Source organism: Elephantulus edwardii, unplaced genomic scaffold, assembly GCF_000299155.1.
Source record: "Elephantulus edwardii isolate Elephantulus edwardi_28Jun2011 unplaced genomic scaffold, EleEdw1.0 scaffold00113, whole genome shotgun sequence".
NCBI lineage: Eukaryota > Metazoa > Chordata > Mammalia > Macroscelidea > Macroscelididae > Elephantulus > Elephantulus edwardii.
The window spans coordinates 1,476,846-1,490,428 of record NW_006399863.1 but is presented as its reverse complement, the minus strand read 5'-3'; the positions used below and the strand labels follow the sequence as shown (position 1 = coordinate 1,490,428).

The 13,583-nt window shown below is 40.6% G+C and overlaps 1 pseudogene; it reads left to right on the top strand.

The window, feature by feature from the left end:
• The window catches only part of LOC102877283, a 190,031-nt pseudogene that overhangs the window by 104,160 nt on the left and 72,288 nt on the right, over positions 1–13,583 (top strand).

Sequence of the window (13,583 nt, the reverse complement as noted above, 5' to 3'; positions counted from 1 at the left end):
AGAAGGGTGCTACAATGAATGAATCGAATTCCAAAATCTCTGTAGATGTTCATTGAAATGAAAAATAAACAAACTAAATTAATAAAAAAAAGTTTAAAAAAATGGACTCTTGGGTGAATAATTGGGTACAAAGGGTTCATTAAGCAGCTCTGGTGGTGTCATCCGTGGTGGTTTGTGATGCTATGCTAACCAGAAGGCTGTACTTCTGTGGAAGTTCAAATCCACAAGTTGACTCCACAGGAAAATGAGGCAGATCCCCTCCCCCCTTAAGAGTCACAGCCTCAGAAACCTGATGAAGGTCCCTGAGTCAGAAAGGACGTTATGCGTGAGCCTGAGATTTTGAAGGTTTGGTGGGGAGGACATCCAGAAGGCAAACATTAGGAAGTCAGGATTTAGCAGAGGGAAAAATCGACATGCAGGGAGGTCGCAGCTGAGGCCGCCACCATTTCCGTGGGGACCTTGGAGCTGGGATGATGAGGGTCCCAATGGAGATCAAAGGACTAGACCTTTATATATCCAAGCATTAAGCAGTCGTTGATTGCAAGCTGCCTCCTCTGAGCAGATATAAATGTAGTTGCGTGAATTCCAGGAGTTATTCCTAGCAAGGAATAGTACGAGGAACCTTCCAGAGCTGACATCCCCAGAAGCTAAGGATGCCTGTGTCGGCTCTGAGGTTTGAGGGCGGCAGAACAAGTTTGGAAATCACCTGACGGACTACGTAAGAAGGAGAAGGAGATTATACATTCTCTCCCGCTCTTTCTAATCTTAGCTGCTGCACATCCATGTCTCGTCTTTACTATCGTGGGGTCATCTTTCCATTTGGCAGCACTAAGGTGGAATTAATAAGAGATTTCTCTACATGTCGACTGCGTGTTAACAAAGGCAAGAATGAGCTTTTGTTAATTACCAGCGAGTTAAAGGGATAATTATGACAAAACTAGTGATTCCCCCAGTAGAAGTGACCCTTATAGAAGAAAGATAAGTGAATTCTCCCATTAGGAATATTTTTTAATAGGCTGGCTATATATTAAAGGCAAAACTAGAGGACTAAAAGTCTGACAGGCTAAAATAATGGCAAGTCTGTCCTAATATATGGAGCATCAGAAGAATGGATGGAAAAGTACAGTGGGGGCTGCACCAGGGCTATAAAGTGCTCATTCATATTCACTGACCTTTTGAAATATACTTTTTTGAACAATGACATCTTAGGTTATGTGACTATTTCTCGGCTTTTTCCTTGATGATCTCAGAACCCACAGTGTGATTTTTCCGTCATAGAACCCAAATGATCCCCTTTAAAGGGTCCGTATTTGACTGATTATCCTGATATTCCAGAGACTTGTCAATTCTCACCCCACCAGGAGGCAACTTTGGATGTTCTCAAAACCAGAAACAAAAGTCATAGAAAACTTCCGCTGGCAATTCACTAGGAAATATCTAAATGATGGAGATTCTCTTACTCCCTGGAAGAGAATAAAGGGATCCAGAAAATGTGTTAGGGAGAAACTTCAAGTGTATCTCTCTTCAATAAAGTATGAATTTCTCTTTAAATGTTTCCTTTTCCTAACTGCAGATTATGACTAGGAACAAGCAAACAGCCTGGCCATTCTCACTTTCCCTAAACTGCAGATTATGACTAGGAAAAAGCAAAGAGCCTGGCCATTCTCACGTTTGGGAAACCCCGTAGTCTTTCTTGAGGAAAACTCTTCAGGTCAACAACTTGTGTTCAACTAATGATAAAAAGGTCATCTGAGTGCACAGCTGTAAGGTTTCCATGGAAATGACAATGACTGACTAAGATCATAGAGGAAAACCCCAGAGGTGGCTGATCACACTGGCTGGAGAAATGTGCATGGAATGAAGCCTTAGGCACTGAAGGGAACTAGTCAGTGGCTCTACATTAATTAACAAGGGAAGCCTCTTCTGTCTTAAAATTTTTGTATCTGTATCCAAGTAAGCAATAGAGGAAGTATAATAATGAGGAAGCAATGTTGTTCAGTAGGACACAACGTACAAACGTAATATACATGGGTTTGGACATAGTTCGCACACCTGCCGAAGCTCAGTCTGAGACTTTTCTGTTGTGAGAACATCTGATATGCAACTGAAACCATGCAATCCATTTATATATGAACATAGAGATTGTATTACTCTTACTGTTAGATGAATAGACTAAGATATCCCCTCTCCCCCAGTATGTTCTATACTTACAGGTATAAGAAACACACCCTTTCCTAGACCCTAGACTGTTTGTTTCCTTTTGTACTTGAAAGAGCTGGCAAAGCCATTGGAATAAATGCCATTTTATTGAATGGGAAAAATGCAGATTGATTCCTCCCATATAAATAATAAATTCTCCCAACATATAAAATTATTTCTTGCGATGCTTTAATGCATATTTGCATTCACTTTAATAGGAAGCAGCTGTTGTATTTTTCATTTTACGGCATTTTAAAGAGAAGGGAAGGATGAGGAGGCCCCATGAATCACACCTCCCCACTAAGTTTCATTGAAGACAACATCATATTAGTTCCTAGTGCTCCTGAGTCTGACGGAGAACCGAAACTCACTCCATTTTTAAAACCCTGAAAGTTAACATAGAAAGTTTAATGTGAGCATTTAAATTATCAAGTTGGAATGAGAAAGTGAGTCAACTATGATAGGCATCGGAGTAAGGGCCCCGCTCTCGATTCAGGAGCATCGAATCTTCCAGGAAAAGTATAGAATTTACTTACATAAATCACATCATCCTGGTAAAGGTAGCCGTGTAAACCCCTTTTTTTACCTGGCATTCTCATTTGGAGGGAAGAATGGATTCTGTTAGCAATAGGATAAGCTGCCCTCCTCCTCCTTTTGCTAACATGTGGTCCTTATAATTATGCAAACTGAACTTCAGTCATCTTTCTTATCGTGGCTGAGGGAAAGAAAAATCTGCCTGGTTAAATATGGCCCATGTTTTTCATTCTCGTTTGATAACCTCAATTCAAAATAGGTAACAATAACTGAGCCAAGGCTTCCCCCACCCCTGACATGCTTGAGCTAAAAATCAAATTAATTTTCAATCTCCATGGACTCGTGACTTCATATTTTTAATAGGATTTTGAGTGCACAATCTAAGAAGACCCCTTTGCCATCCTTGCCTCCTCCTCTCTCCTCATTCTCTTCTTGGCAGTAGAAGGGGCGGAGGAGTGGCTTTTAGAATCAAATATATATACAATTTTGAAGTTACTTCGAATCCACTGTGTGAATTTGGCAAGTGAAATGAGGTCTCTGAATTCCTGGTTCTTTTGCAAATGAGAAACCAGTTAGGTCCCAAGATATGTTTAAGGACTAAAGAAGATAATACAAATAAAAATCTCTGCCACAGGGCCCAAGAGCCCAAAAGAGCTCATAAAGTCCTGCTATTTCTCTCCCTTTCCTCCCTCTTTACCCCACCGCAAAGAACAAGGAGGTGGTGGTTTGACATCTGTTAAAGACTTTCTCAGCTTCAGGTTAAGAGTGTCTTCTAGAATTTGTAAAGTGTCTCCAGAAAGCCACTTGTAGGGACACACGTCATTGTCACTGTATACATGACAGCATCACAATGCAGAAGAGCATCAAGCTCCAGGATGACACAATTATTTCTTAAAGTGAGCCACCATTGGTGAGCCCTGGAATTCTCTAGTGGAACTTAATATTTGTACTCTGGACCTTTCAGAGTCGTGAAGGATGGAGAAAAAAGGATTCTTCTGTGGACAGTACCTTAGTGTCTGAGTGCTGGGCCCTGAGCGAGAGATTGGCAGTTTGACTCCACTGACCTCTCAGAAGGAAGAATCAACAGTTTGATTCCATAAAGATTACCACCTTGAGAGAGCAGGGCTACACTATCCTATAGAGTCTCCACGGAGTAATTGGAATTAACTTCACCACAGTGGTTTTGTTTTGGGTTTGGGAAGCAGTAGGAGCTAGATTTGTGACTGCAAACCAAACATAGCAATGGAAAACTGCCAGGATCGGCTGTGGTTAATAATATACATCAGTAGAATTCTGCACAATCAACGACTTAGTCTTTGCAAATACATTTTATAAGAAACATAAACGCAGGCTATACACATGGATTTCACCTGATGATATGCAAAGGAATCAGATAAATTACATCTGTGGAAAGAATCGGTGGAGAACCTCAATATCAGCTATGAAAACTAGGCCAGGAGCTGATTGTGGAACACACCACCAGTTATTCATATGCAAGTTCCAGCTGAATCTGAGGAAAATGAAATCAAGTCCACAGAAACCAAAATTTGACCTTGAGTCTATCCCACCTGAATTTCAAAACCATCTCAGGAACAGGTTCGAGGCCTCGGACATTAATGGGCAAAGAACAAATGAACTGTGGGAGGATATAAAGAATATTGTCCATGAAGAATCCAAAAAGTCATTACAAAGACAGAGGAGGAAGAAATATCAAGATAGATGTCAGAAGAAACTCTAAATATTGTACTGGAGTGCTGAGAAGCCAAACCAAAGGGAAAATCAAGATATTAAGGAGTTGAACAGAAAATTCCAGAGGGCAGCATAGGAAGACAGAGTATTACAATACAATGTGCAAGGAGCTGGAGTCAGAAAAATCAAAGGGGCTGAACTCACTCAGCATTTTTTAAGCTACAGGAACTGAAGAACAAATTCAAACCTTGAGTTTCAATACTTAAGAATGCTTTAGGTGGAATATGAAATGATCCAGGAAGCATTAAAAGAAGATGGAAAGAGAACACAGAGTCATTGTACAGAAAGGAATTGGCGAACACAGAAGAATTTAATGAAACAAGGTATGAGTAAGAGCCTGTGGTGATGAAGAAGTTCAAGCTGCTCTGAGAGAACTGACAGAAAACAAGGCTCCAGGAATTGATGGCATACCGATTGACATATTTTAACAAATAGATGCTGCCCTGGATATGCTCACTAAGTTGTGCCAAGAAATTTGGAGGACAACTACCTGGCCTACTGACTGGAAGAGATCTATGTTTGTTCCCATTTCAAAGAAAGGTGATCTGACAGAGTGTGGAAATTATCAAACAATATCATTGATATCACATGCAAGCAAGATTCTGCTAAAGATTATCCAAAAACGACTGGAACAGCACATCAGCGGAGAACTGCCTGATATGCAGGCTGGATTTAGAAGAGGCCGTGGCACTAGGGATACGATAGCTAATGTCAGATGGATCTTGACTTAAATCAGAGAGTACCAGAGCAATGTTTATCTGTGTTTCATTGACTATGCAAAGGCATTTAACTGTGTGGATCACAACAAGCTGTGGCTGACTCTGAGAAGAATCGGAATCCCAGAACACTTGATTGTGTTTATGTGAAACCTATAATTGGATCAGGAGGCAGTCATAAGAACAGAGCAAGGAAACACTGCATGGTTCAAAATTGGGAAGGATGCATCCTATCTCCATATCTTTTCAATCTATATGCAGAACAGATTATCTGGGAGACTTGGTCTGTGAGGAGAAATGTGGCATCAAGATTGGAGAAAGACTCATCAACAATCTGCATTTTGCAGATGATACAACCTTGCTTTCTGAAACTGAGGAGGATCTGAAGCACTTGCTGCAGAGGGTCAAGGACTGCAGCCTTCAATATAGATTGCAAGATTCTCACCTGATTGGCTGATTGGCAGCATCATAATGGATGATGAAGAGATTGAGATTGTTGACAGCTTCCGTTTACTTGGCTCTACAATCAACAGTCTTGGTAATTAAAAGACAAATTGCATTGGGAAAGTTTGCTGTCAGAGACCTCTCCAAGGTAATAAGGAGCAACAATGTCAGTCTGGAGACTAAGGTTCTCCTGATCCAGGCCAGGATCTTTGCAATTAACTTGCTATGCATCAGAGAGCTGGACAATGACTAGCCATGATAAAAGGAGAATTGATGCCTTTGAGCTATGGTGCTGAAGAAGAGTATTTAATATACCATGGACTGCTAGGAGAACAAACAAGTTCATCTTAGAGAGGGTGAAGCCAGGGTGCTCCTTGAAGTCAAGGATTCTGAAGCTTCGTCTGACATACTTTGGACACGTTGCAAGGCAGAGTCAGTCCTTGGAGAGGAATGTCATGCTTGGGAGGATGGGGTTAACAATGCAGGAGAGGAAGACCCTCAACGAGATGGATTGATTCAGTCACTGGGATAATGGAGATAGGTGTGCCAGAGACAATAAGATTGACAAGGGACAGAGCAGGGTTTAGGGCTGTTGTACATAGAGTCACTATGAGTGGCAGGTGTCTCGATGGCATATAACAACAACAATCTTATTCAAGACCTTATTCTTATAAGAAGCTTAACAGTGTACGGAGGACTCCCCATCCTATTCTCACAACTCTCCTGCTGCATAATTTGTCTAATTTCATAAATAGGAAAAGAATCCTTAATGAGGACTCTGGACTCAATAACTTTGGGTCAAATTCCAAGTGTGGTCCTTTCTAGCTGAGTGTTCTTGAGTACATACTGAGTTTTTCTGAAATTCTAATTATTTATTTAAGAAAAGAGGCATAACTGTAGTTACCATGAGTTAAAAAAACAGGCATAACTGTAGTTACTGTGAGGTCATGGCATAGTTATTCCCACCTACACTTAGAATCTTTCTTTTAACTCTTCATTCTTCTTCCCTCTTCTCAAACTCCCAAATGTGTTTCTCCTCCTAGCTTTCTCATCTCAATAATGAGTCAACAATCATTCGTTGGCTTTTCCTTTACTTATTTTTTGCCCTCCATAAATATCCTCATATTAATTGAAAGTCCTTAAGACCATTATTGTAAAAATAGAAGGGTAACTAGTAACAGGTGGATAAAAGTACAAAGTGGGAAGAGAAAGGGAGGAGGACTGGGGGTAGGGAGTGGGGAAATCATGCGGTCACAGAGTTTGGTGGGCAGATAAAGTGGGTGATGGAATTAAGATAGATCTAGTGGGGATCTGGTGATTGTGGACTTAGATTAATGGTGATTAATTTTAGAAAACATAGTGTACAGCAATTTTTGTATGAAACACAGTGTTTATGAAGGGATGCGTGAAATACAATGTACATGAATTTCATATAATGTATATGAATTTTGCATGCAAATTATATATATATGTGTATATATATGTGTGTGTGTGTATAAATATATAGCGCAACTGTTAGTTGCATCAAAAAGCTGGACAATGCAATGGCTAGGTATGATATAAAAAGAATTGATGCCTTTGAGTTGTGGTGCTGGAGAAGGGTATTGAATATACCATGGCCTGCTAAGAGAACAAACAGGTTTGTCTTTGAGAGGGTGAAACCAAGCTGCTCCTTGGAGGCAAGGATTCTGAATCTTCATCTGACACACTCTGGGCAATTAAATGTACCCACAGTGTTCATGATTGAAATACAATGTATACTACTGATTGTATATAAACTAATTTTAAAAAGCCTCCCTGCAGGGAAGCTCTGGTGGCCTAGTGACAAGAAGCTGCACTGCAATCCCAGAGATACGCAGTTCGAATTCACCAGATGCTCTGCCGAAGAAGGAGGGGCCCTCTCCTCCTGTACCAGTCATATCCGATTTGACAGTACACACACACAAACAAAACAAAATTATTTTTTTTAAAAAAAAAAGCCTCCCTGAAAAAAAGAAAGAAAAACTCCTTTCGTTGTTGTGGCATTCGCTACTTCTAATGCTCTGTAGCCACACCTGACCAGAGTGTACTAATTAGATATTAGATACGTAGACTATTTCAAAGATCATAGACAGTTCTATGGATAATTATTGTTAATTTGTATAAATTTTTTAAAATAGTATTGATAACTTTAATTTCTATTCCTTAGTTTATAATCCCATTTGGAAATGGCCATCCCAAAGGCATGTGGTTTGAATCCACCAGATGTTTTGTGGGAGAAGCCTGGGAAATCTTCTCAGCCATTTGTTGCTGATTGACTTAGAGTTGAGCACGACTCATAGCGACCCTATGAACAAAAGGCCTGAAGCCTTTCTATAACTATCAACATTGATCAAAGTTCATAGAGTTTCCTGAGGCATGTTGTTTAGGAAGTGGATCCCACTCTAGGACAACCTGCTGGGGGACGGGGAAGGTCAGTTCTGACTTGACAGCAAATGACAATGAGACAGAGTTAGTGTAGGACATGCTTTGAGTTAATCTATTTTGAGAGATCCTAAAAAAACCTCATTGCCATTAAGTTTGAACTGACTCAGCTCTCCCTCCAGAGAATTTTCTGATGATGTAAATAGATTACCCATTTTTATCCTCAGAAGCAACTGGTGCATTTGAACTTTCAACCTTTGGACTGGCTGGCAGTGCAATTCCCTACTGAGGCCACCAGAACCTATCATATCATCTCATATATCATATCTCATCTCATCTCATGTAGAATTGTTGTTGTTGTGTATCATTGAGTTGGAACCGACCCATAGCTGACCCAGTGGGTTGTCAGAGACAATTAATCACATGGGAGGAGATTGGCCATCCTTCTCCCACGGAGCAGCTGGTGCCTTTGGGGTTGCAGCTCACCTTCTTGCCACCCGGCCACCAGAGATCCCCTAATATATAATACTAAAATCATGAGAAATAAGAGACTAAATAAGCAAGCAAGTGGAGGAGAGAGTGTAAAACAGATGCCAAGACATTTGGAAATCTTTAAGGAGCCAAAAGCAGAAGGTGAAGCTACAAAATTCTCGCCTTCACAGCCAACAGAGAAAGCCTTCCCCTTGAGCTGACACTCTAAATTCGGGTTTCTAGGTGTGCTGCTAACCTAAGGTGATGGCTCTCTGATGGTTCAGATGTACTTGAGCGTCCACTGGAGAAAGATGGGTGTTCTCCTCCCGTGTAATTTACTGCCTCAAACACTCAAGGGAGGATCAACCATGGGTTAACTCTTCAGTGGCAATGAGTTGAGTTGTCCAGTGAGTCTTCTACTGTGAGAAAAGAAACTTCCCACTGCTAAAGCTATGCACTTGTGGTATTTCTCTTATAGCTGTTGTAAGTTTCCCTTACGTCAATTCAAACTCCTTGCCATCCTGTGCATAACAGAATGAAACCCTGCCTGGTCCTGGGCAGCAGCAAGGGGCTAAAACACCGCAGAGCCTCTGTCTAGAGCAGCACTGGAAAATTACTAGGACAATAGTGTTACTTCACGTGATCTAAATGAACATATTTCACATTTACTCTTCCCTCCTAGGTGATCTTGTTTGTTTCGCTATGGAAAGAGCTCCCTTGCTTTCTTGGCTGCTTATATCATAGTGGTAATTTTCAAAGGATGCTATGTAGTAGGCAAATGGGCCCTGGTGGTCTCCAGCTTATGGAGCTCAGGGCTCAGTAGTGTAGGGGAAACGATGCTAAACCAGCTGGAATCCAGGACTTCGACTTTCCACTTCACCCAGAAGAATTGCAGTTTAAAAAATCTCTTTTACCTGGTGGGGTTTGCGTGAGAATGATTTTTATAAAATTTTGAAAAACACTGCTATGTTCCAATAGTGGTGTTTGAGTCAATTCTGAATCATAATATGAGTCTGGTGATAGCCAGAGTAACGTTGTGGATATTGGGTACCATTGAGTCAGCACTGACCCGTAGTTGACCCTCCAGTGGGTTTTCTGAGGGCAGTTAATCACACGGGAGATTACCCATCTCTCTCTCGTGAAACAGCTGGTATATTTGAACTGCATACTTTTCAGTTTACTATGCAGATTCTTAGCACTTCTTCACCAGCACTATCTGGTCTGCAACACACTTTTTAAAGGCGGATTCTTCAGAATTAGATTACCATGTCATCAATATGCACTGCTGGGTAGATTTGAACTTGCAACATTTCTGTTGGCAGTTTAGTGCGTTCACCTAGTGAATGTATGGACTGCTACCTTTATTTCTTTTGTATATTCTATTCAGAACTCATTTTATCTCCTACACTACCAGCTCTGAGGGTTACTCATAATAGATCCTCAAGCATTTCTTGTCAGTGAGATGAAGGAAATATACCCTAGAGACTAGACTAATGTAGGTTCCACTTCCTAGACACTGTAGTAATTTTTTTTTTTGTCATTTGCCATAAAAATCTTGGCCACGGGGACTGGAGGGACATCCTCATCACTGTGTTGACATAAATGTTGCTGTTAGGTGCCATTGAGTTGTTCAACCCATAATGACTCTATGAACAACAGATCCAAACCTTGTCCTATCCTGTGCCATCCTTCCACTTCCTGACACACTAGAGCTCATTGCAACAGTCACCGTGTCAATCCACCTGGTTGAGAATCTTCCACTCTTATGCCCACCTTCCACATTTCCAAGCATGATGTCCATCTCCAAGGAATAGCAACACACCCGAAGCACATGAAATGAAGCTTTATCATCTTTGCTTCCAAGGAGCACTCTGGCCATACTTCCTGTTTGTTCGTTTGACAGTCCGTGGGCTCCAATATCACAGCTGGAAGGCATCAATTCTTCCTTCCTTGTTCATAGCCCATTAATCATAGCTATTGATCAGAAAGACCATGGCCTGAATCAGACACACGTTAGTCCTTAAACTAACATCATTGCTCTTCAATAATTTAGAAAGGTCCCTAACTGCAGACTTTCCCAGTGCAATACATGTCTTGGTTTCCTCACTGCCATTACCAAGTATGTTTATTGTGGATCTCATAAGATGGAATAATTGACAACTTCAATCTTTTCTCCATCTACCCTGCTTGCTGAAACTAAAGAAGACCTGAAGTCCTTGCTGTAGAAGGCCAAGGACTGAAGCCTTCAATATGGATTGAAGCTCAACATAAAGAAAACAGATTATCACCACTGGGCCAATATTTATGATTTATGATAGATGGTGAAGAGATTGAGATTGTTAACTGCTTTAATTTTCTGGTCTCTACTATCACCACTCTTGGTATCAGCATCCAATAAATTTAAAGACAAATTGCATTGGGAAATCTGCTGTCAGAGACCTCTCCAAAGTACTGAAGAACAACGATGCCGGTCTGGAGACTACGGTGCACCTGATCCATGCCATAGTCTTTGCAATTACTTGGTATGCATCAGAAAGCTGTACAATGACTAAAGATGATAGAAGGAGAATTGATGCCTTTGAGCTGTAGTGCTGGAGAGGAGTGTTGAATATGGATTGCTTGGAGAACAAACAGGTTCTTCCTAGAGAGGATGAGACCAAGCTGCTCCCTGGAGGCAAGGATTCTGAAGCTTTGTCTGACATACTTTGGACATGTTGCAAGGAGGAGCCAGTGCTTGGAGACAGATGTCATGCTTGGGAAGGTGGAGGGACAGTGCAAGAGAGGAAGACCCTCAATGAGATGGATTGAGTCAGTGACTGGGGAAATGGGGGTAGGTGTGTCAGACACAATAAAATTAGCACAGGATAGAGCAGGGTATAAGGCTGTTGTGCATAGGGTTGCTATGAGTCACAGGTAATTAGATGGCACATAACAAGAACATGATATTGCCTAGTACGTAAACCACACATAGCATATATGTAGTTTATAGAACTTATCTCTATAAATTACTTTATTTCTATACAGCAATTATTTGAAGCTTTGGTTTACAATTTGGTTTACCTTTTCTGATATAGTTACACTTCTGACAACCTTCCATTCATTAGTAAATCTTTCCCTCCAAGGAGTTTAACTGATTCAACAATTAACACTTCCTTTTTAACAAATAGATGATTCACTTTACTCAGGTATTGGGGACACCTTGCAGTGGTGATAAATCAGAACTTCTTTATAGATTTTCTTACCTACAGTGAATGCATCACTTGAAGTAATTACATCAATAATAATCCACGCATGTGTACATATTTCATAGTTATATGCCTACTGAGAGCTTTGATTTCTACTTGGGATAAAGGACTGTGACATCATGTGGGATTTTGCAATTTGCTTGGAAGTTAGATGTCTTTGTTGCTTAATAATTTTAATAGATGATGAATGCTTGTGCAAAATGAGTCAAGACAAAATGTGTATCTGCTATTTCCATATCTTTCCCGTAAGAATTCTAGAATTATATATTATTTTTACTATATATTCAAAAGACAGACTTTGATTTACCATTTTTCCACCTCCCAGATAGTTCTGACCTCTCTGCTAATTAGCTACTCAAATAAATTAGGTCACAATTCTAAGAAAACAGAATTGATATATTAAAGTGTTAGTGTCTTGTAAATAATGAGTATCACATTTTACTCCTTAGCTCTTTAATTTATAGAGTTGCTCACTATGTCTTTTAATGAAATTGGTAGTTTTGCTGAAACACTAAATTGCCTTTGTTTAAACTAAAGAACCATCATCAAGTTGGCTTTTGATGCAGTGGTGATTTATAGCTTTGCAGGTGATGGTCCCTGCATCAATCTGTGATGGTTTTTTACCATGGCTAATTCCAGCACAATATTTCAATTTAGTTTTCACTAAAGCCTTCCATTTGTATTTTAAAAACAGTCAATATAGGTTAATAAAATGGTGTTAACTGATCACTAATGAGGTATTTTGCTTGTGTAACACTGGCCTTCTCACTATAAATTGTCTTGGACTGACGTCCCACTACCCTGGGTGTCGGCCAAAACAGCCATGCAGATGCCTACTGTTCCATGCACCCAGGGAGGCTGAATATGGATGACTTGAATCGTTGGCTGACTATTTATTCTGTCCGTGCCAATGCAGCCAGGTGTTGTGAGGACAAAAAATGGAGTAAAACGTAATATACAAACTGGCAAGATAGTCATGAAAATAGCTAAAAATTAGAAAAGGTCAGGTAATCAGAGTTCTTATGAAAGTTCTGACCAAATATAAGCAAAAGTCATAGAACAGCTTTGCTGCTCCTGGGAACTGGAAAGGGCTCTGCAAATGGTGTGGCTCTGGGGTAGGTCGGCTGTAGGTGAGCATGGTTGAAGAGGGTGGAAGAACATTTCTAGCCGTGTATTCATTTCTATTGCTGCTGTAACGAACTGCCAGAGTTTAGTGGCTCAACACAACCATTTATTATCTCATTTTTGTAAAGTTAGAAGTCTGGCACAGTGTAGTTCAACTGGTTACTTGCATCATCACAAGACCAAAATTTATATGTCTGGAGGCCAAGATCCTTTTTGGAGTCACCAGGAAAGAACCAACTTTCAAACTCCCTCAGCTTGCTTGTTAAAGTTCTGGTCCTGGTATTATAGAACTGAAACTGTTATTTTCTTATTGTCATCTGGGATCCCCTCTGTCAGCTTGTTAATTCTGTGTATTTTTGTCACTTGGCTTATTCAGTCTCCAATCTCTCTAATCAATCAATCAATCAATCTCTCTCTCTCTCTCTCTCTCTCTCTCTCTCTCTCTCTCTCTCACACACACACACATTTTGTTGTTATGTGCTGTCGAGTCTCTTGCCACTCATAGCGACCCTATGTACAACAGCCCTAAACTCTGCTCTGTCCTGTGCCAATCACTCTGTCTCCGATAAACCCATCCTGATTACCCCAGTCACTGAATCAATCCACCTCATAGAGGACCTTCCACTCCTGCGCTGTCCCTCCACCTTACCGAGCATGATGTCCTTCTCCAAGGACCGGTCTCTCCTCACAACATGTC